Genomic DNA, 23,531 nt, shown 5'->3' with positions numbered 1-23,531 from the left:
TGATAGCCCACATCCTTCAGATCCCTTTAAGGTTCCAGCCCAAATAGCCAATCAGATTAAGAAATGCCTGTAAAGAAATAACTCACATGCATTGCAGTTACCCCAGCGGAATCTAATAAACCACAGAATTGTTATGGCACAAAGGAGGTCATTTGGTTCATCGTGCCAGCACTGGTTTATGTTTGTAGTTCAAAAAAACATTCACAGATCTTGTCCATATCAAATGGAATAGCCTATTGTAGAAACAAACTTTTATCCTGAGTGGAAATATGTGCACTCCTCTCTTGATGTTTTGTGCGGTTCATTATCAATGACAAAGTGTCATCAGACCATTCAAGAGATGTAGAATAGCCAATTCATTGGATGGAATGGAAGATGATTCTGAAGGGGCAGGTGCTAATTCTGATCCAGAGTGGGATTCCAAAGATAATGGTCTCGCCAAAGCAACAACTGAATTTGATGAAAATGATGCATGAGAAGGCAATGAATTCAACTGCTTTAAGACACTTTGATTGTGATTAAAGGTGTCTTTTTACAATCACTTCACTCATTAAAACATGCCACATTCATTTAACATGAATTGACAGGTGTTTGACATTTCAAAATGGTAACCACCCACACTCATGGATCACATTTTATACTTGGTATATAAGTTGCCCCCCTCCCCAGTCCCACATCTTTGCAAGGTGTTTTGGAGGCTTCAGAGGTCGACTTATATGCTGCAATGTATGGTATTTCTTTTGGCTGTTCATAAACAAGCTGAAATATCTTTTTAATGATGTGCCAAGAGATTTTTATCAGTGAAAAGAATTTTTCATTTCATGGTAAACCTCTCCTGCTGTTTACACAGGATTTTTGTAAGTGAAGAGAGTGAAACAAACTGCTGTTAATGTTCTTCCATCAATAAGTACAGTTACATGTTTGAGTAGTTTTGGTATTAACTATGTCATTCAGTTTGCTAAATGTTACTTAACCTTTTATTTAAATTTCACTAATGCATACATCCATCACTGACTTTTTGATCTATATTGTATTTCCCCCTTTTGCAAACTTGGCTGATAGTACTTTCCTTCAATGCAGTGAAATCTCAGGAAAAATATTTCTAATCTGTGTACTCACATTTTAATTTGGTAAGGCATGATGAGACCTCACTGTTTGCAGAGAAACTTATCATATTCAGAAACAACATTACGATTTTTAAAAACACGATTTGCTTTTTCAAATATCCCAAAGCAATTGTTCAAGAAAAATGGTATCTTTGAACAATATTGCTTCAGGGTTGCTGGATTACTACTGAATAAATTGATCCAAACTCATTTCACTTTCCTCCCCTTTCCTTTTCAGTTTGCTCCGAAGTTATCCATCAAATCCTGATCAAAAGAATGGATAGGTGATTCACTTGCTAAGCTCTGTCAGTGCTGGTCTGTTGTTCTTCACAAGGGAGGTGAGATTAATGAGTCTTATCTTGTCTTCTGTTCGTCCCTCAGGAGAGCAGCACATCTGTATTCTGGAAAAAAATGCATCATTATAGGGAATTGCTGGCACAAATTTGCTGTGTGCTCTTGAATGCTGCAGTTTGCTACTGTACAATCCACAGTGTCACTAACCCTCTTGTTGATTGAAAACAAATAGTTCTTTATACTGCACAAAAAAGGTTGGTCTGTTTTTACAGGCCCAGATTTTCTCCTCCTCTCTGTGCCACTTTTTTTTAAACAACTGCAATCAAAACTGCACCATTTCAGGACAATGAGAGGTTTCATTACAACTTTCTTTCAGATTAATTTGTATTGGATTTTCTTTTTCTTTGTTTATGGGATCTTGCCATCTCTGGCTAGGTCAAAATTTATTCAAATGCTCTTTATTTGTTTCAATTACTGTCTATTTTTAAAAATAATTTGTGTTCCTAAAAGTTACATTTTATACTTAGTTAGAAAATCATTCATTTATATTCTTTGTCAAAATCTCTGATTAACTCTATGAAATACAGTGGAGATTTGAAGACTTGTTTTTCGAAATTTCGCATTAAGATATTTCTACAGTATATTTTAAAACTTGTTCATTTCTTATGAGAAAGTTAATGCCTAAATTTATTGAAGTCTCTAGGAAAAGGCTATTCAATATTCTTCACACAAATCTGGCTCTGATCAATATAATGTTTATTGAGTAAAAGTAAACAAGAAATTGTTGAAAGTACTTTTTTCTTAAATAAAATTTAATTTAATTGGACTCAAATCTTTTATAACTTATCAAACTATATGAAAGTCTTAGTTAACATCATTTCTAATTGTTTATAGGATTCTGTAAACAAGGCTTGAATAATATTTGTGTTTGTAATGTTGCTGCAATGCAAACATCATAAATTTTGTCATAACTTAAAATACTATTGTTTGACTGGTAATTTTCAATAAATCAATCTGCTTCTGTAGGTATAACATTGCTTCATGCTACTAATTCAGCAGGATATGCTTTGGGCATCTCCTATTATTAAGGATGACTTTAGAAATATATTTTCATGCCATTCACGTTTCATTAACCTTTAAAGGTGAGTTTTAAGTCTGTGGGAAACTTGGCTGATGGCTGTTAAAATGAATGAGGTACTTAGCTACACAAATCCCTCCTGTCTGTGATTCAAACTGAGAGGATTTTACAGGTATATGAGCTGCCCATCTAAAGCAATCAGAATCTCGGCATCATTCACACAATGGGACTCCATTGTATCAATGTGACCCCAACTGAGGCTTGAGGGGTGAAGTCAACACAACTTTACCACTAGGTAGAAGCAGACTTATGGTTTGATTGCATCCATGACATCGGATAGTCAGGTGACATCGGACCTGAAACGTTAGCTCTGATTTTTCTTCACAGATGCTGCCAGACCTGCTGAGCTTTTCCAGCAACTTCTGTTTTTGTTTCTGATTTACAGCATTCACAGCTCTTTCGATTTTTCTCATGGTTTGGTCGGTGAACCTAGAGCTATTCTTGGATGCAGGTAGGAGGAGGACGACTGCAATCAGCCCTGCCAAGACAAGTTGGGACCACTCCATTGCTTTGACGACCTTTTCTCTCACTTTCAACCAGCTAGATCTTCCCAGGATATCCTCCTTGCCACTTACCTGGAAGCTCTTGAGCCACTAGGGGTTGCATGACTGTCAACTGTGGGCTGTTATTCTTGTCCCCTCTTCACTTGTGTTCCATGTGAGAATTTGATTGATAGCATTCAAATGGTGTTGGTCCTCACCTGAAATCCATTGACTCCTCTGACTTTCAGTACTATAATAATCCTTTATTTTAGTGGAAATTGAAACCAAACCTGTTGGTATACAACTATTATGATTGTGATAAAATTGTTGCTGTTACTTTTTACAGGGCTTGAATTGTGAAATCTGCATCTATATGTAGTACCTTATGTACCAGAGCTTGGGCAGTTACCACACAGAGCTAAAGATCCTGATTACCATCAGCAAATCAGAAAAGGGTGTGCCTAATGGCAGATGAACTCCACAAGTAGTAAAATATGCGTATGGACTGTATCTTTAAAGGAGCATGGTCTCGTCCAAATTTGAGCAGAGTACAATTTTAAGCACAGAAAGAGACCAGTTTTCCCATTGCACCAGGACTGGCTTTCTGAAATAATGATCCACTTACTTGCATTCCTCTGACTTTTCTCCGTATCATTTTCCCATTTCAGATTTCTAACTCCTCTTTTAGATGCTACTATTAATTCTCTTGACTCCATTGTTTCTGGTCAGGCACTTTAAATCTTACCAACTCAGAGTAAAAAGAGACTTCTACCCTATTGCGTTATACTTCTATTGGTTATTTAGTGACACGATAACTAATGAAAATTAATCTTTCTCACTTATTTTATCAAAACATTTCATTATTGTGAATTTTTCTCTTAAATCTCCTCTTAACTTTCAATTGGAAGAAAGAATCCAGTTTCTCTGGACACATTTCATAAGTGATATTATTGAGATTTTTATTTTGTATTCTCTCCAAGGCCTTGACTTCCTCCCTGGTATGTACACAATAAATGAAAATTGGCATCTTTTTGTGAACATGCTTCATCAAATTTTTTAAAAATTTTACCTGTGAACACATGACGTAGTTATATAGGGATAAGCTCATTGTTGCAATACTTAGATTATATATCCTATGTTATAACAGTAACTGTGCTTTAAAAATATTTAAATAACTGTAAAGCAGATTGGGGCATTCGTCGCAAAGGCGCTATATAAATTCAAGTCAGTTTTGTTTGAACATGAAATCTTTGTGATGGTAATGATATACAGCTCTTTTAGCCAAAAACACTTTTTCTGTCTTTTCCAAGATGACACCCATTTATCAGAATCCATTTTTTATATTATTCTTCACTAAATGTATTAGCATGCATTTCTAAATAAACTTCAGGGCAATTTTCTGCCTAGGCTTTTGACATTTTCATTTCTTGCACATCAGGAAAAATATAGATGTCAGTGATTTTTTAGGTCCTTGTTCCCTAGCAGTTAATGATTTCTAACTTTGACAATAGTATTAGTTCTTTTTTAAAAAAATATTTACAAGATGTGGGCATCACTGGCCACATCAGCATTTGTTGCCCCTTCCAAGTTGCCTAGAGGGCAGTTAAGAATCAGTCACATCCCTCGTTAAATTTTACTTTCTGTTATGGCGGAGTTCAAACATGGGTCCCCAGAATATTACCTGTGCATTTAGATTAATACTGTGGTCATATTATGAGGCCATTACCTACTGTACAGAGTTATTTTGTTAATATAATTTGTCTTCTGTTTGGAAACACAAGTGTATGCCAAATTGACCAATATTTCTCCAGAGGGTAGCTAAATTTGTGGGTGAAATTGACTTTCATTGACCAGACCCGACTAACAATATATTGAGTACTCGTGACACAAGGTTAGTAGGCATACCTTAATTTTTCAGTAACATTTGAACATATCTTCTCACACTGAAAACAACAAACGCTGGAGATCACAGCACATCAGACAACATGGAGAGAGAGCAAGCTAACATTTTGACTCTACATGACTCTTCATCAGTGCTGAAGTGAAGTGTGAAGGGGGCAGCATTTATGCTTTAGTATGGGGGGAGGAGTGGGTGTAGTGGGAGTAAGGTGCTGGTGAAGAAAGGATGTTGATAGTTCAGATTAAGTGATCAGAATGTGAGAATGGCAGAACAATGGTGTGTCTAACTGCCAGAACTGAAACAGAAGACACGCCCACTGGGATGACAGGAGAGAACATGGTGACAGAGAATGTAACAAGTAAAGCTAAAAGAAAAGGAAGGAATGGGAGTTGGTTCACAATTTGAAGGTGTTGAATTCAATATTAAGTCCAAAAGGCTGTAAAGTGCCTAGTCTGAAGATGAGATGTTGTTCCTCTAGTTTGCACTGTGATTCACTGGAACACTGCAGTATGTCGAGGACAGACAAGTGGGTACACGAGCAGAATGCTGTGTTGAAATGACTGGCTACGGGCAGGTTGGGGTCATGCTTGTGCACAGACCGGAGGTGTTCTGGAAAGCGGTCACCCAGTCTGTTTGGTTTCTCAAATGTAGAGTAGCCCATTTGTTCCTAATATTGACAGAACACTAGACATAATTCAGAGCAAGTCATGCAGCATGTGTTGAGAGGGAAATAGTGTTAATATTTTCAGGTCACTGACTTTTCATCAAAACTGCAGAAAGTAAGAAATGTTTTGAGTTTGAATAGGGTTTTGAATCAGGGGTGGATGTTACAAGGGGGCAACATTTCTGCTGGGTGGAAAGGAGAGAGAGATTGAATAATAGAAGAGTTTGTCTTTTAGGGATAAAGGGAATGGCGTTAGGACAAGAGAATTAAAAAACAAAATATGTGCCTAGATCAGGGATGCTGTTTTTTGAGAGTCAACAGATCAGAAAACCAAAATATGCAGAGCAAAGTAACAAACTGGAGAGCAGAGATGAAGGCTTGAAATTGATGAATTCAGCATTGAGTCTGGAAGGCTGTAGAATGCTTTAATAAAAGATGAGGTTCAATTTCTCAAGATTATGTTGAGCCTTCCTGGAGCAGTGCAGCAGAATAAAGGCAGAGATGTTAGTGTGAGGGTGAGATAGAGAATTGAAGTGATAGGCCATTGCAAACTTGGTATCATGTTTGTGGACTGAACAATGCACTGAAGCTGTTCAATCTGCATTTGGCCTCCCTAATGTAAAGAATATTACATTGTGAACAGTGATTCCAGTACAAAATTCAAAGAAGTAATATAAATTGCTGTTTTACCAGGAAGGAGTGTTGGGCCCATGGATGGTCAAGACAGAGAAGCTAAAAGTGCAGCAGTTACATCTCTTGTGTTTGCAAGAAAAGGTGCTGCTGGAAGGCCTTGGAGGACTTGGGTGAATGAGGAATGGACCAAAGTGTCATGGAGAAAATGGCTTGTGTGGAATGCTGGAAGGGGAGATAAGGAGAAAATATGTTTCCAGTTTTGGTGTTGATCTTGCTTGTTATAGAGTCATAGAGTCCTACAGCACGGAGACAGGCCTTTGGCCCAAACTGGTCCCTGCCAACAAAAATGTCCTTCCACGCTAACCCCATTTCCCCACACTTGGTACATACCCTTCTAAACCTTTCCTATCCATGTATTTGACCTAATGCCTTTTAAATGTTGTTAATGTACCCATCTCAACCACTTCTGCTGGCAGCTCATTCCATTTGCGTGCTACCCTCTGTGTAAAATGTTGCCCCTCAGGTTCCCGTGTATTCTTTCCCCGCTTACCTTAAACTGATGCCCTCTAGTCCTCGATTCCCCAACCTTGGGAAAAACACTGAGTGCATTCACCCTATCCATGTCTGTCATGATCTTATACACTTCTATGAGATTCCCCCTCAGTCTCCTATGCTCCAAAGAAAAAAGTCCCAGCTTGTCCAACCTCTCCCGATAATTCAGTCTCTTGAGTCCTGGCAACATCCTTGTAAATTTCTTCTGCACTCTTTTCAATTTAATAACATCTTCCTTATAGCAAAGTGACCAAAACTGAACGCAATACTCCAAGTGTGGCCTCACCAATGTCCTGTACAACTGCAACATAATTTCCCAACTTCTATACTCAATACCCTGACTGATGGAGGCCAGTGTGCCAAAAGCCTTCTTCACTGCCCTGTCTACCTGTGACTCCACTTTCAGAGAACCGTGCACCTGAACTCCAAGGTCCCTCTCCTCCACTACACTCCTTAAGGTCCTACCATTCACCAGGGAACTCCTACTTTCATTTGACTTTCCAAATGCGACACCTCACACTTGTATATTAAACTGCATTTTGCCATTTCTCAGCACACTTCCCCAGTTGATCAGGATCCTGCTGCAATTTCTGATAAGCTTCCTCTCTGTCCAGGATACTGCCTACTTTAGTGTCATCCGCAAACTTACTAATCATGCCTTGTACATTCTCATCCAAATCATTGATATAGATAACAAACAGCAATGCGTCCAGCACCGACCCCTAAGGCACATCACTAGTCACGGGCCTCCAGTCAGATAAGCATCCTTCCATTATTATTCTCTGCTTCCTACCATCAAGCCAATTGTGTATCAAATTTGCCAGTTCTCCCTGGATTCTATGCAATCTAACCTTCCAGAGCAACCTACCATGTAGAGCCTTTTCAAAGGCCTTACTGAAATCCATACAGATTACATCTACTGCCCTACCCTCATCAACCTTCATGGTTACTTCATCAAAGAACTGTAACACATTTGTGAAGCATTGTATCCCGTACATGAAGCCATGCTGTCTACTCCTAATCAAACCCTGTCTTTCCAAATGCATGTATATCTTATCCCTCAGAATCTTCTCAAGTAACTTACCTACCACAGATGTTAAACTTACTGGTCTATAATTCCCAGGTTTTTCTTTGCAGCCCTTCTTGAATAAAGGCACAACATTCACTACCCTCCACTCTTCCAGGATTTCACCCATGGCTAACAATAATGCAAATATATTACCCAGGGTCCCCACAATTTCTTCCCTAGCCTCTTGCAGGATTCTTGGATATATCTGGTCAGGACCAGGAGATTTATCTACCTTCATATATTCTAATACTTCTAACACTTCCTCTACCATAATACGGACTGTCCCCAAGATATCGCCACTAACTCCCCCAAGTTCTCAAGTCTTTATGTCTTTCTCCATGGTAATCACAGAGGTGAAATAATCATTGAGGCTCTCACCCATCTTCTTGGGTTCCACGTATACATGTCCACTTTGGTCCTTGAGGGGTCCTATTCTCTCTCTAGTTATTCTTTTTCCATTAATATACTTAAAGAATCTATTTGGCTCCTCCCTAATCTTCTCAGCCAAAGCTATCTAATACCCCCTCTGGATTTCCTTCTTCAGTAAACTCCTCTATCCCCTATATACATCCAAGGATTTCCTTGATCCCAGCTGCAAGTTCCTGAGACATGCCTCCTCCTTTTCTCTAGTCAAAGCCTCAATATCTCTTGTCATCCAGGGTTCCTACTGCTGCCAACCTTGCCCTTCACCCTCAAAGGAACATATAGACCTTGAACTCTAGCTATCACACTTTTAAAGGCCTCCCACTTGCCAGAGGTCCCTTTGCCTGCAAACAAACTGCTCCAATCAACCCCTGCAAGCTCCTGTCTAATTCCATCAAAATTCACCTTGCCCCAATTTAGAACTTGAACCTGTGGACCAGCTTTTTCCTTCTCCATAACTATTATAAAATTACTAGAACTATAGCGACTGGTCCCAAAGTGTTCCCCCACTGTCACCTCAGTCACCTGTCCTGCCCTATTTCCCAACAGCAGGTTGAGTTTTGCCCCTTCCTGAGTAGGACCCTCTATATATTGCTTGAGGAAACTTTCCTGAACACATCTAACAAATTCCACCTAAGCTAAGCCCTTAACACTATGGGTCTCAGCCTATGTTAGGAAAATTAAAATCCCCCACTATGACAATCCTATTGCTCCTGCAAGTCTCCACAACATCCCGGCGTATTTGTTCCTCTAATTCCTGTTGACTATTTTGGGGCCTATAGTACAACTGCAATAACGTCACCATCCCCTTCTTATTTCTTAGCTCCACCCACAAAGCCTCACTGGATAATCCCTCAGTTACTTCATTTGACTACTGCTGCGATACTGCCCTTAATCAAAAATGCAACTCCCTGTCCCCTATTTCCTCCACCTCTGTCCCTCCTAAGCACCTGCACCCTGGCACATTAAGCTGCCAGTCCTGTCCTTCCTTTAGCCATGTTTCTGTAATGGCTATTAAATCCCAGCCCCACGTATCTATCCATGCCCTGAGTTCATCGGCCTTACCTGTCAGCCCTCTTACACTGAAATAGATGCAGTTTAATCCAACAGGCATTCCTTGCTCCATGTCCTGTTCCGGCCTACCTGTCTCTTGAACTTGCTATTTCTGATTACTATATCTCCTTCGACCTCCGCACTTGCCTCTCTGCCATTGAAGATCTCACCTCCCCTGCCAATCTAGTTAAAACCCTCCCTTGCAGCATGAGCAAATTTGCCCTCCAGGATATTTGTCTCCCTCCAGCTCAGGTGTAACTCATTCCTCTTGAATAGGTCACCTCTGCCCCAGAAAAGAATCTGAATCCCTGGACCCCGCACCAATTCTTTAGCCATACATTCATCTGTCATATTCTCCTGTTCTTACCCTTATTAGCACTTGTTGAATGACACCCTCAACTCTTCAGGAAGTTGCCATGCTTAAATTAGCTGTGAGGGCAAACAACCAATCCTGTGTGCTGTCATAATTATCAAAAAAGTAAATGAGTGAGTGTATTATTTTGAGCAGGTTTTTATTCAGGAATTCTGAAACCGGTTTACAATGGATGGTATATGTAAATAACTGACTTTTGTTCAAACCTGTTGTGAATATCTGTCAGAAGATAGTCACTCCTTATGCCTTGCATTCAGTGCTGCACATCTTCCATCCCCTTCAGTGTCTGAACTCCGTAAAGGTGAATATTTTCTGTGATGACATCTCTTTAGTATGTAGTCAAAAGTACAACTACATGGCTGCCATAGGAGCAGTCATGGCCTGAGTCATTAATTCTTTACCTGGGCTGTCAGAACCTAAGGCTATAATTAGTGAGAACATTCTGTAACTGAAGGAAGTAACTGACCCATTTTACCAGAACAGCTACTGATAGTTCTTCAAATGGTCTTGAGAAACACCTCATAACAGATATTGTGTTGCAATATTTAATCTGACATATTATGGGATCATTTTATTTGGAGATCGGTTTCTCACATTTTGGAAAGTGCAGCAAATTTCATTTACGCATGTGAGGTATATGCAAAACTGATGTTCCAGTTGTCAAGTGGCAAAATATACTTCCCAGTTATCTGAATATTGAAGTGGATGTTCTGAACTATTGCTTCTGGCACAATTCCTATCATAGTCTTTTCTATCTCAATTTTCCATTTGTTAGTTAAGAAATGGAAAATCACACCAGGGACGATGTCTTCCGGGCCTGAGTTCCTAATGTTGTGATGTTTGTGATGTGCTGAAACAACGTTCCTCAGTTTAAAACAAATTTGGCAGCAGCTGTGGGGATGCGGTGGGAAGGGGTGACACACGCATTAATTTTTTTGGAAAAAGTCATTAACTCTTATCAGATTTTCTTTCCATAGGACTCACTATGAAAAATATCTGTTTGTACTCATGTACAACTAGTTATTTCAGATTATGCACTGCAATCGTAAAAATTGGCAAGGCTAGAAAGTTATGGTCACAGCAACAGATCTGAAAAGGTGCAGTTGCTGAATTAATAAGGCAGGAAAAGAACAATTAAGACAGGATCATAGTCTTTGCAACTGGACACTGCAAATTTTGTTGTTGGCATGGAGCATGTAGCTTCAAGGAGATAATTATTCCTTCCTTAATATAGGTGCAGGAATATGATGTCAACTATGAGGAAAGATTAGATGGGTTTGGGTCATTACGTTTGGAATGTAGGAGACTGAAGGAATGTCTGAAAAACTTCGGTAGAACACATAGGAAGGACCTTAAGTCATTATCAGAGAGGTCAATAACAGGGATCATAGTTCATGTCACTTTTAGTTACCAGCTGACTGACCAATGGATATTAACCTTTTGTAGTCATTGTAATTTCACTTTTGAATATCTCCATCAGACCTTCTCAAAAGTTCCTGTTATGAAAGGATTCCAGTTTCTCTAGTCTGTCCTCATAACTAAAGATTTTCATCTACAGCGAATCTTTGATCCCTGACCTGGTCCTTGATGTCAATTCTAAAATGTCGGAGGTAGTTTTGGATGAAGTATCATACAGGTTTGGCATTGTCCAACGCTCAGTGCTTGATTAAAACTTACCTTTTCACGAGGAGTGAAAAGAACTTATTGCAAATTGGGAAAATGTTAGCTAGAGAGAAAATCAAAATTATATCCTGGATTTCAGACCTATACCAGAAATACTAACTTGATGCTGTTGAATCATTTTGCATTGCCAGAACATTTCTTTTTGTGAGCCATCAATTATTTTCAGATCATAATATGTTCATGAATTATTGTGAAATTATATGGATGTGTTCATTTTGTAATGTACCCAATGCATCCCACTTTCATTAAATAAAATTAAAAAGATAGAGCAACTCTCAGGTGCCAAGAACTTATTTTTGCATAGATTTTCTTGAATTCTCAATTACCTCACAGTAAAACAATGGCTGCCATTTATTACTTTTTAGTTTGTTTGTGTTGGTGTCAGTGTGGAAAACACAGTGTAGATTGACAAAGCGTAAGAAATAAATCATTTTCGCAAGCCATTATTAAGATGTAAATCACTGTTTTAGCTTAGCCATCAATGACCATTTAAGAATAAAAACTAGTGAGGCATGTATTTTGCTCTTAATTTACAGCTTTGACTAGACATTTATGAAGAATGATAAACAAATCTTTTTTGTGTGTTGTAGTCTACATCACATGGGATCTGTTCTCGGTTGAGGCTGAATGTTAAAATGGTTCCTTGTGTATAATGTTGAAAATAAATGATCAAGTTTATTACTGCTATTGAAAATACTGGTTTCCTATTTAAAAATAAATTTCCTACATCATTTGACAGAGCAATCACAGATAAACAAACCAACTATACGAGCTAATTGCACTATTTATTTCAGATTTTTGGTATAGGCTGGTGTTTGATACTTTTTTTTACTTCTGTGAGATGTTTTATCCGATCAATGTAATTTAGTTACAATATATGGTGTTAATGTAATAGCTAGCAGAAAATTGAAACTGAAATCTTTTCTGTGACTTCCAAACCATGCTCCTTAATAAGGTTTTAATGTTTGAGGACACTGGAAAGGTTAGTAAAGGAATCACAATAAAGAAGGTCTAAAAAAAGTACTGCATTCTACTTAGCCTTTCTTTTCAAAAATTCTGCTAGGCTGTGGGCAATGTTGCATTTATTATCAATCCATATCACTACACTATTGATATCAATGTTCCCCAACCTTCCTGGTGGGAACAGGGTCTTTCAGTGGTTATGAGGAAGTTGGTTACCTCAGGTGGCTGATTTGTGATACAGAGTGATACTGACAGCACAGGTTCAATTCGCTCATTGACTGGGATCATTGTGATCATCCCACCTTCTCAAACTCACCTCTTGCCTGAAGTTTGGGGAAACTCCGGTTCAATTTACCACCAGTCATTTCTCTCTAATGAGCGAGCAGCCCTATGGTCCTCTGAGACTTTGTCAGTTACTAGTTGTTGAATGTAGGAAAGGTTGATTTACCGTCAAATTCTACCTGAATTTGCTGCTGCCCACTTTTACTGTGGAGCTGGCTTGAGTTGCAGATGCAATCACTGTGCAACATTGTACAACTTACAAATAAAATCTGATTAATCTGTTGGACCACTGTGCAAATTTAACTGATGCAGAGGTTTTACCCTGCAGCAAATCCACTGAGTGACACAAAGCTGTGCTAACTAACTGGCATCTCTACAAGTTATTTCTAAAGAGTCACACGTTCGCAGGCATTTCGATCATTAGGATCATTATGAACAGTACATTTCCATGGCCATTCTGTGGATTGCTGTGCAATCTTTTTCTCCCCTCATTACCTACCGTTAAGCACAGAATGGACACCACTTCTTCAGTTTTAAAATACCGTGTGATCACCACTGAATAAAGCAAGGCTGCGTTAGTTTTGATAGCAGTTTCCATGAGACGATTTTATTTCGTGACAGTCATCCATGCTCCTTGTTTTACACTCATTTCAAAATGCCTGCTGATGGCTACTAGAGGGGAAGACACTTTGTTGACGGCATCCTTTTACAATTGTGCTGTGCTTGAACAAAACAAAGAAGAGCCTGGTGACTGCCAGGAACATTGAATAGCATTTGGAAGTGAGGATTCAGTTGCTTTGATCATTCTGCAGATGTGCTATGGACGGAATGAAATCAGTCACATCATCACTGCAGCTTGCTGCATTCTGTACAAACTAATACCAGAAAGAGGATTTGAGTAAGAGGAGTCACATCAAAGAAGGAAGCGTGGAAGAAGCTGAGACCACAACTGCAAGAAGGAAAGGGCAATATAATGTGCCGTGGGTGAGGGAATATTAGAGCCTCACTTTTACTGACTGTCACAATCCCCTTATCTGTAAAAGCTCCTCAGCAATAATTGTGCTTGTTAGACCTTCATGACTACCTTGACTTAGTAACAGTAGCTTCTGATATTCATTCAGTCACTGCCTATGTTGGTGACTTTCTGATAATGCAGAAATGGAACTGTAATGAGAATAAGGTGACAAATGTAACCTGCAGGGTAATTTAGTTCTGTGTTTGAAATTGCATCCTGTTGATATCCCAGGAAATGACAACACTCTGCTGGACTCCTCCACTCTTCCAACCACAACGGTGAAGCTCTTTCTCATGCATTCCAAAACCAGATGTAGCCTTCTTACATGAAGTCTACAGCTTAGATCTCGTTGCTGCGAACCTGAAGTCTGCATTTCTGTTTGGATCAGTGAAGCTATTACTCTGTAGGCTATTGGGGCTGCTCGATTCTGTGCCAGTGGCTGGGAATGACGCAGTCTGCAATTAGGCCTTCTCAGAAGGATTCTCCTTCTCCAAGATGTCTTCTTTTGGAAGGGAGTGGGTACTGTTGCTTGTTGAAACAGAGATGAGGATAAGGACGACACTGAGGCTAAACAGCAGAAGAAAACAGAGAGCCATCATCTAGTCAGGCCATACATGTAGGCATAGCATCAGAAGGTCATGAAGGGTGCAACTAATAGAGTGGCCATGTTTGCGGTGCTTCCCTTCACCCAATTTTCCCCACCCACCTTCAAATTGTCTTCCATTTAGCTATGGGGAGGTGGGAGGCACTGTTATCCAGCATTTGTTGTTTCAGCTTTGGTAATGTCATGAGGTTTCTTGGCCCTCCTCTGCCTACTTACTCCCTATTGTTCACTACCTAGTCTTGTTTCCTGTGATGATGCTCCAAGTTAAAAATTTTAACAATCTTCTTCCATGCCGAGTTAGTGCATGTGGTGGCTAAGACCCAGAACAGAGAATATGAAACTGTTTGCTTACGTCGAAAGAAATAATTGCGTATTGTCCACTCCCTCCGTTTTCTGCATGCTTGAAAAGTCTGGAACTGGGATAGGACTGACTGTTGGTGTATGAATATTAGAAAGTAGTTCCAACACAAAAATAAACCACTGTTTTCCAGTCCACACATGTGGTATGAACCCAAGTAAATAATTTTAATGGAGCACAGGAAAAATCATGTATCATAAACAATTACATTAATGGGTTACTTAATAGGACACATGCACAAAAGAACTCAGGGCTATAATTAACTGGAACATTCTGTAACTGGGGAGGTAACTGACTAGTTTTTATTACAGCCACTATTTATACTACTCCAGCTACAGAGAACAACACTCCATAAAATACAATTTGTTAAAATGCAGAAAAGTTACGAAACAGTAGCCATCACAATATGGTGTCAAACTTATATAGTTGTGATTTATGTCATATTTTCTTCCAACCTTATTCCTATTCTTTGTACCTGCAATACAAAGGGAATCCATAAAACACTTCTGCATCAAGAACACAGAGGACTGCTGGCAAAATTCACAAATTTCTCATGATACACTAATGAATAAAGTCAGAGCGCTGCAGAGTCAAGGGACAAGTAGAATGGAAAGTTATAGCTGGCTGCAAAACAGAAAGCAGACGGCAGGAGTAAAGCATTGCTATTCAGAGTGACAGACAGAAGGTAGGAGCTGGGACCCTGCCAGGACTAAAGCTGGAACTACTGCCCACAATTTATATTAACTATTTAAATTTTGGAATCAAATACATAATTTCCAAGTTTCAGATGGCAACAAATTGGGAGGAATGGCCAATGTTGAGAAGGGATTGCAACAAATTAAAGAAGATAACAATAAATTTGCAGAATGGGCATATAATAACAAATTAGTTCAACATAGGTGTAAAGCTTCATATTGCTTGGAAAACGATAATCTAAATGAAGTAGAGGAACAAAGTAATCTGGACGGAATAAGCACACAAATAGTAAAAATTGTGGCACTGGTTAATAAAGTTATAAAAGCTGACCAACAACTCGCATTTACTTCTGGAGAGAGAAAATTGAGAAGTTATGATTAACTTGTAATAAACCTTGGTTAGACCACATTTGGAATGCTGTGAATTATTCTCATCAAAAGAGAATAGAGGCAGAAATGGACCAGGTGAAAAATAGATTTTTTTAGGACAATACCCAAACCACAGAAATATACTTTTCATTTTGAGTCTGTTTGCTCTTGAAAAGAGAAGACAAATGGAGGTCTTTAAAATTATAACAAATTGTGATTGATTAGACTTGGAGAGTATTTCCACTTGTGGGCAAGAGGTCATCAAGGTAAGAAAGTCACCAAGAAATCAAATTAGAAATTTGATGCATTAAAAGGGAGGTTCAAAAGTATTTTAGAGAGAAAGGAAAAGAGGGTTATACTAATAGAATCAGAAGAGGAAGGATAGGAGGAAGCCTGAGTGGATCATTCATGCCAGGACTGATCAGTTGGTGCATTCATCCTGCTGTATTTCTGCATTTTACTTAAAACGGTAAAGTTGGCATTTTCCCACTTAATCATTAGACAGAGATAATTGGTGGCGGTTTAACTTGAGAGTCACCATGCCTCAGGTGATGGGAGAGGTTAAGAAGGAGGTATCTTCCATGGTAACCTCAGCTGGTGTAGGAGTTTAAGGTGCATATTTGGCATCATTCCGTATTGCAAAGCCAGCTGTCCAGCCAACTGAGCCCTGCATTTTATCTAACCCATTAGAGAAGAAATTAGCTTGGATTTTTCAATCCGGGTAGGCCCAACCAGAACTAAATTGATACAAGAATAACACCCACCTGACTTGCAGTGTTCTGATCCTATGCTTATTTCTGGGCTTGGTATCATTTGATTAAGATAAGTAAGCTTACTTAAAAAAAAAAGTTCATAATTGAGAGATTGACCATTTCTTAATGGAGAAAGGAGAGATGGTGGTGAGGCAGTAATATCACAGGAGTAGTAATCCACAATGCTTGGGTAACATGGGTTCAAATCCCAGTGCAGTTTGGAACTTAGTTAATAATGAAAAGATCTGGAATTCAAAAGCTAATCCCAGTAATGGTGAGCACACTGATTTAGATACTTAGCTTGTCTGACCTATGTGTGACTGCAGTACCATAACAATGTTGATTCCTAAAGTTCAAAGGAATTAGGGATGGGAAGCAAATATTGGCCTTGCCAGTAATGTTCACATACCATGAAAGAATGGGAAAAAAAAATTGGAAAGTTCACTGGGGGAGTGTGATAAGCCTTGTGCTGCAGTTGGGTCCAGTCATTGCATGTCCTTATTCTTTATACAATGGTTTTGTGACACTGCAATCTGTCAAGGACTGTGTACAAATTCGAAAGGAACTGAAACAGAGCCACCCTCATTCCCCACATTTGGGATTAGATTCAAGAGGTGAAGCTGGACCCTGGACAGTTTTTGCAACTGTTTTATTTTCATATTTTAAATATCCGTGACCCTTCTCGGATAAGCAATTTTTAAAAATTTTTACGTGCCAAATAACAGTAGGTTCAAAATGAACAAAACCGATCGCCAAAAAAATGCAATTATCAGGGGAGCAAGCATGTCCCAGGACTGCTGAAAAATAAATGTTATGCCTATAATGCTTAGATTCCCATAATTTCTAAATCCACCACTGGCAAAACTGCAGGCTTCATATATTGTCCCTGCAATAAAAATGATTGAGTGTTACGTGTAACAGTGGCTTAAGTTATGTCCAGCCCGGCCCCATTATATTTGTAGTCCAGGACATGTTCTCGTGTATTATGAGGAATCTATTCAGGCTCTTTGTTGCACTTTTGAAACTATGGTGAGCATTCGCTGATTTTTCTTGATGGCAAATATGCTGAGGCAGGAATTTGAAGGCGAAGAGGAAAGACTATTGGCTGAAATGTACATACAGTGCCATTGCCTGTGTCCTAAGATTGCATTATAATTAGTTTTATCAAAGAGTCTTTTTATATGTGTTAATCAATATGACCATTGTAATCTCCCCAGCAATTCAGAAGCTCAAGCATTTTAAATGCAGCTCATCAATAAGTGTTATTAGCAAATTGTGTCGTTACTTCTGTCACTGCTCAGCGTATCATATTTCCTGCATGTACTGTTTTGTATTCTTGCCACTAGCCCCTGCACCTCGCCTACCACCTCCTGTCCTTACCCCAGCTGCAGGCAAGAAGAGCTGTTGAAATCTTTCCTGTAGATGCTTAGACTATTATTAAGATCCGTAAAAGCTTGGCCAGGCTGTATTACAAGACTTTCCTACATGTAGTCAGCACCTGCAACACTTCTTCAATACATTGTCAAAAGGAAGCTGTATGATTATTTCGGTAGATGCATATCCTTTGGCTATACATGTGAAAATAGGTAATAATTTGTTGTGAATTGCTCAAAAGGTGTCAGGAACAATAGCCTTGATTGGCTGAATGCCATCTGAAACTTGCTATCTTGGAAAAGTAATGCTGGGACAGTGATCTGTGCTAAAGTAAATGCACTGAACCTTCAGATGTGTGTAATAACATCTCTGAGCAGAAAATTTCTGATTAGAAATGATGTACATAAGTCTGCTTCTGATCCACCAACCCCATGTCCTAACGGTGTCTCTGTTCAAGTCACACCTGCTCCAGAGGTGTGTAATAACATCTCTGAACAGGCTGATTTGAAAATGTCTACTGAGATATGAGACTTGGGGTCTCAAATATGATGTGGATGGTTCCAAATCAACTTCATATGCCTACAATGGAGTCCTCTCCCACTCATTTGGATAGTGGTTTTTTTTTAATCTTTATTCATTAATGGGATGAGGGCGTCGCTGGCTAGGCAGCATTTATTGCCCATCCTTAATTGCGCAGAGAGTAGTTAAGAGTCAACCACATTGCTGTGGATCTGGAGTCACATATAGGCCAGACCAGGTAAGGATGACAGTTTCCTTCCCTAAAGGGCATTATTGATGGGTTTTTCTGACAATCAACAATGGATTCATGGTCATCATTAGATTCTTAATTCCAGATATTTATTGAATTCAAATTCCACCATCTGCCGTGGCAATATTCAAATCGGCTCCCGAGAATATTGTCTGGTCTCAGGATTAACAGTCCAGCGATAATACCATGAGGCCATCGCCTCCCCTAGTCTGGAAGAACTGTATCGATGCATCTGTAATGTTTGAAATTCAAGGCTCCCAATAAAACTATACAGACATCATTCTATTCATAAGGTTGAAATTTCCCAAAATTTACCCTAGTGCCAACCTCAGGGAACTTCATACAGGGTTTTACTCCTTGAGTCTGAGTGAGATTTCTTACACAGTTTCATCATGCTCACCTGACTCAGTACAGACCACACCTCCCTAGTGCGGCGCTCATGCTATCTTGTGCTTAGCAGCGGTAAAAGTGCTCACCAGCACTGAGAGCATATGGCATTCAAACCACCGGCACCGTATTTATTACCCAGCTGCACACTAATTCAAATGCTGCATGCTAGAAATTGCTTTTCACAGTTCCAGTGTGCAAAGATTTCCAAGCTAGATGGTGAAAGAAGCAAATTGGCAACTGAAGTTCAATGTGCTCGAGAAGGGGGCACTCCAGAGAACTGCTGGACACCAGGCAGGACAGCCAATAATGACTTTACAAACGCACAAACAGATGCAGGAGCTGCAAGCAGGTGTCATAGAATCACAGAATCCCTACAGTGTGGAAGCAGGCCATTTGGCCCACCGCATCTACACCGACCATCTGAAGAACATCCTGCCCAAACACTCCCCTCCAACCCTATGCCTGTAACCCTGCATTTCCCATGGTTAACTCATCTAGCCTACACATCCCTGGAAACTAGTTGTTACCAGTTGGACTAAAACAGGAGCCAACTGTTCATCGTTTATAGAACCCCTACAGTGTGGAAACAGGCCCTTCAGCCCAACAAGTCCACACTGACCCTCAGAGCATCCCACCCAGACCCATTCCCCTATAACCCACCTAATCTACACATCCCTGAACACTACAGGCAATTTAGCATGGCCAATCCACCTAACCTGCACATCTTTGGACTGTGGGAGGAAACCGGAGCACCTGGAGGAAACCCACGCAGACCCAGGGAGAATGTACAAACTCCACACAGACAGTCACCCGAAGCTGGAATTCCGCCAGATCCCTGGCACTGTGAGGCAGCAGTGCTAACCACTGAGTCACCATGCTGCCATGAATTGGAGGCACTCAGGAAACTGGATTGAGCATTGGAGGAATCTACGTGTGCCAGCTGCACAATCCGAGCTCTGGCTTGTGTATATCTGGCTATCTCCATCAGATTTATTGTCACCATGGAGAGCCAGACCCAGCAGAATGTTCAGTGACTACAAGAGATGCATACTGACCCATATTCCATCACTGTAGCCATTGGTAGTTCAGCACCAATTGCAAGACTACAAGGGGTCTTGATCTCACTCCACTGCTCCTACCTCACAAGGAGATGGGCTGGTGCCAACTGGAGGAGAACCATCTTATTGGACCTAAGATGTGTCGTCTCTGGGGACTCCAGAATTGCCCTGCCCCTCCGTCTTTTGTCTGTGGAAATTCAAGCCTGCAGGACAGGATATTCTCAACATTTCTGGTCCTCTAACCATGACACTTCTGGGGTTGTGTGCCTAAATCTCCAAGGTCAACATGCTCTACCATAGGGTAGGATCCATCCAACCCCAGCTTTGGGGCCTCAGACATAATGGGAAGAAAAGGATAAAGAAAACAAGTGAAAACTCATTGTAAATGGAATCTCACATATGTAAACATGTTATCATGTTTACATTTGACATTTAAGCCGCAGCTACTAGTAAGAAGATATAGAGGTTTCCTTTCCTTAGCGCCACACAATCTTAGAACCCTATCTGAAGGAGTGAGACTCCTTTTTGCTTGCTACAGTTTCTAGAGTACATCATACAATGATCCTATGGTGCAGGCTAATTGCAGCAGGAACCCTCGTCTTGTCTAAGCATGAGAACCTCACCTTGAGGAAGGCTATCACCTGGCCCTCAATGTTCTCAGTGAACAAATGGGCTGCATTGCACTATCTGTGCTTGGCCTGTCAGATGGTTGTGTAATGGATCCATCATGCATGGGTTGGAGTAGGAAGCCTTTGTCTCCCAACATTTGTACGACGTCTGGCCCTTGGAATGAAGCAGGAGCTTGAGGGTTATCAAAGATATGGGCAACGAGGGTACCTGGTGAAGACTGCTTGAAATGAAGTGATCTGCTAAAAGAAAAGGCAAGACAGAGTTGCTGTGAGAATGCAAGTAAACACAAAACGAGTGGGTGCTAAGTTCGTAACCAACGAGCTCAGGGATGAAGCCTGCTCTGAAGGCCTGTCCCTCTAACCAAGGTGACCTGAGACCAGCATTACAATGTAAGGTGTCAGTATTAAAATGGAGAAATGCATTATAAATGTGCCTTGATGACATGGTGAGACTGGAAGTTTGCTGTTTTCAACCTCCATGAATGTGTGGTGCAGCTGATGGCCATGAAGTGTGTGCTGAAATACTGGGGAATGTTGGCTAAGGTGGAGACCTGAAGGAGAGGCCAGTGACCTGCAGCTACCAGATAGCAGCTCTGACTGTCATTCCCGCAATTGACACCATCTAGTTTCTCTCTACCACCTGGGAAAAGACCAACCTGCAAGTAAATGAAGTGTGGTTAGACATTAGTAAGATGTGAATACACCAATATGCCCTTCACCAGTCACTGTCAAGATTCTCACCTAGCTGGTGAAACCTGGTGTAGAAGATTGAACCCTTTTTCCTTGACAGCAAAAATCTCATTTTTCCATTCTTGTCATATTTTCCCTACTGTCCTGCTATTGCCCATGTCATTTAGAGACTGTGAAAATACCACCCATCGTTATCTATGTGGAAGCAGATGGAATTGTTGGATTGAACTATTAGCATTGTGTACTTATTTCACACACCTCTGGACATCTCTTTATCTTTGTTATTGAAGTCTTCAGTGCTCGTCTGGAAAATAGTGAGAATACAAAAGTTAAGAACAGTGACGGGCATTCCTAATTAACCTGCTCAAACCTATTGTAACACACTTCTGGAACAAGCCAGGCAGCATTAGAGGAGCAGGGAAGTTGATGTTTCGGGTCGGGACCCATTTCTGAAGAAGGGTTCCAACCTGAAATGTGAACTTTCCTGCTCCTAATATGCTGCCTGGCCTGCTGTGTTCCTCCGGCTCCCCACTGTGTTACCTCTGACTCCAGCATCTGCAGTTCTTGCTACCTCTGGAACAAGTCAGACTTGTACCCAAGCCTTCTGCTGCAGAGATAGGGGCACTACCATTGTACAAAAAAATCACCTTTTGGTGATATTCTTATGAGTAATTGGCTGTCGGTCAGCATGGGCATATAGACACAACCCTGTCTCTTGTTAATCAAATCTCTGCTGGTCACACTGTTTGAATTAATGGAGCTGTATTGGCTTCTGGTATGGCAAAATTTGCAGATACCTTTTGGTGCTCTTTGAAAAAGTATCGCCACAGGAGATTTTAAAAGGTAAAGAAGTCATGGCACTATTCTAGTTGGTTATGCAGGAGTCAGTTTGCACCACAACAATTAATACAAAAGCAAACAAAGAAAGCAAGAATAGTGGCTGAGACTTAGCCCAATTTTTTTTTTACTCTTTATATAGGATTCCTCAAATTAACTTAAGTATGCAGCTCAGTCCCTCAAATGTAGATAACTCAGTGTTAAGTACAGATATAGATTGGACAATTGTATGGTTGTCCATCTAGCCTCGCCAGAGCCTTTGTTACAAATCTTAAACCAAGTCCTAAACATTAAAAATACTGCGATACTGGAAATCCAAAACAAAAGCAGAAATTGCTGGAGAAACTCAGCAAGTCTCACGGCATCTGTGTGCAGAGTTAATGTTTCGGCGCCAGTGACCCTTCGTCAGAACTGAAGTTCAACTTCTGCAAACTCAAGTTCTCCAGTTTTGAAGAAGGGCCACTGGAATCGAAATGTTAATTCTGCTTTCCCTCCACAGATACTGCCAGACCTACCGAGATTCTCCAGCAATTTCTGATTTTGTTTCAACCAAGTCCTGCCTGTTTCAAATGGGAGCTTTCTGCTTCTATTTGTACTCTAACAAAAATACATGTGATGCTAGATGGCTAATGACCCAGTGTGATGGATATTTGTCTAATTTCCAATGGGTAACATCGTCTTGATAATCAAAAGACAGGTAACACCAGTTAGAAAAGGCTATCATGATTGTTATTTATAGAGACGGCCAGAAGATTTCTTGCAGCAAGCATTGGATTTGTATTTTAGAAAATAGCCTACTTCCAATCGATTTTGATTATTTATGGCACGGCTGAGTTCGACTTCAAATGCTTGTCCCAGTGAGGAATAAAATAAACTGCTCCCTCACCTAATGGTGTAACTGTCAAGAGTTTCAGCAGCAACACCGAGTGAGTAATCACCTGGTTATTGGCAAGTGACTGTTACTGCTATCATGCAATTGTTCATGGGTTCAGCTGAAGGTCAACCACATTAGATGTAAATGGATTGGCCCATTGGTCAGCAACCAAATAGTTCTGTATGCTTTAAGATTTGATGTGAAGTAAAGCTAGCCTCAATTAGGAAAGCTTATACTCATGCACCTCGCAAAACCCTCCTTATTTTCAACTGCGGCCATAATGCCATTTACGAATATATAGTGCCCTGTCACATATTTATTCCTCTGTTTATATCTGTCCATTTCAAATTAAGGTATATCAACTACATGTCATGAGGGGCCAGACAGATGTTCACTATTTCAACGGCATTTCTCTGCGAGGTTTCTGTTTCAGTTGTTAACACTTCAAGCTGACAGTCACTGTTTTAATTCTTTCATGAAGGACAATCTTTCTTCATTCAAT

General features: G+C 40.1%; 1 long non-coding RNA gene across 1 annotated transcript; it reads left to right on the top strand.

Annotated features, from left to right (window-relative positions):
• The first annotated feature begins 648 nt into the window (after positions 1–648).
• On the top strand, positions 649–3,140 carry LOC125485880. The gene is made up of 3 exons (XR_007264607.1): positions 649–726; positions 1,345–1,444; positions 2,924–3,140. It is a non-coding gene; the product is annotated as an uncharacterized LOC125485880 (long non-coding RNA).
• Positions 3,141–23,531: the final 20,391 nt, after the last annotated feature.

This window comes from Rhincodon typus, chromosome 23 (assembly GCF_021869965.1).
Source record: "Rhincodon typus isolate 14 chromosome 23, sRhiTyp1.1, whole genome shotgun sequence".
NCBI lineage: Eukaryota > Metazoa > Chordata > Chondrichthyes > Orectolobiformes > Rhincodontidae > Rhincodon > Rhincodon typus.
Note: the sequence above shows the minus strand (reverse complement) of the source record. Positions and strands in the feature narration are given on the sequence as shown.